Genomic DNA, 605 nt, shown 5'->3' on the forward strand with positions numbered 1-605 from the left:
CCCCGAGAAGCTGTAGATGCATCGGCTATCGCCACACGGGTTTCTGGCCTTTCAGTAAAACTGGTGTACCATTGGAAACAGTGCTACTTTTTACTCTGAGTGCTAGTTCTCAGTCCGAGAACAAGCACTCCAATCAGAATACGAGCCTTCATGGAAGATGACGCTCAGTGGTCTGTCAGTGGACTCCAGTCACTGCCATTCACGTTGTGAGCCAAGTTGCTGTGGGCGTTGGCAAAAATGAGTGAGAGATGAGGCTACACCGTTATATGTCCAACAAGGAAAGTGCGATATGTCCGGAAAAAATAAGGAGCGCTGCAATCCTACTCTCACGTTTTCGCTTTGAAATTTCCAGGAGCTTCAAATTAGTCACGGGAACCCCTCCTCAAGTGAGGTGACCGCTGCCATCGAGTTGCCAGCAACGTTGCGTGTTAAGCCTTAGAAGTTCCGGAGAAACGAGTGATGGGCAGCCAAACAACTCTACCTCGTCGGCCTGGAGGGCCCCCTACCAGCGCTCGGGACTGCGTTTTTCGACACGAATGGGCGCCGACAGCGAGCACGGAGCCGGACTGCCGAACATCGATTGCCGGTGTCTCCACACCCTTCGA

The sequence above is a fragment of the Cystoisospora suis genome (genome assembly GCF_002600585.1).
Source record: "Cystoisospora suis strain Wien I chromosome Unknown contig_173, whole genome shotgun sequence".
Taxonomy (NCBI): Eukaryota; Apicomplexa; class Conoidasida; order Eucoccidiorida; family Sarcocystidae; genus Cystoisospora; species Cystoisospora suis.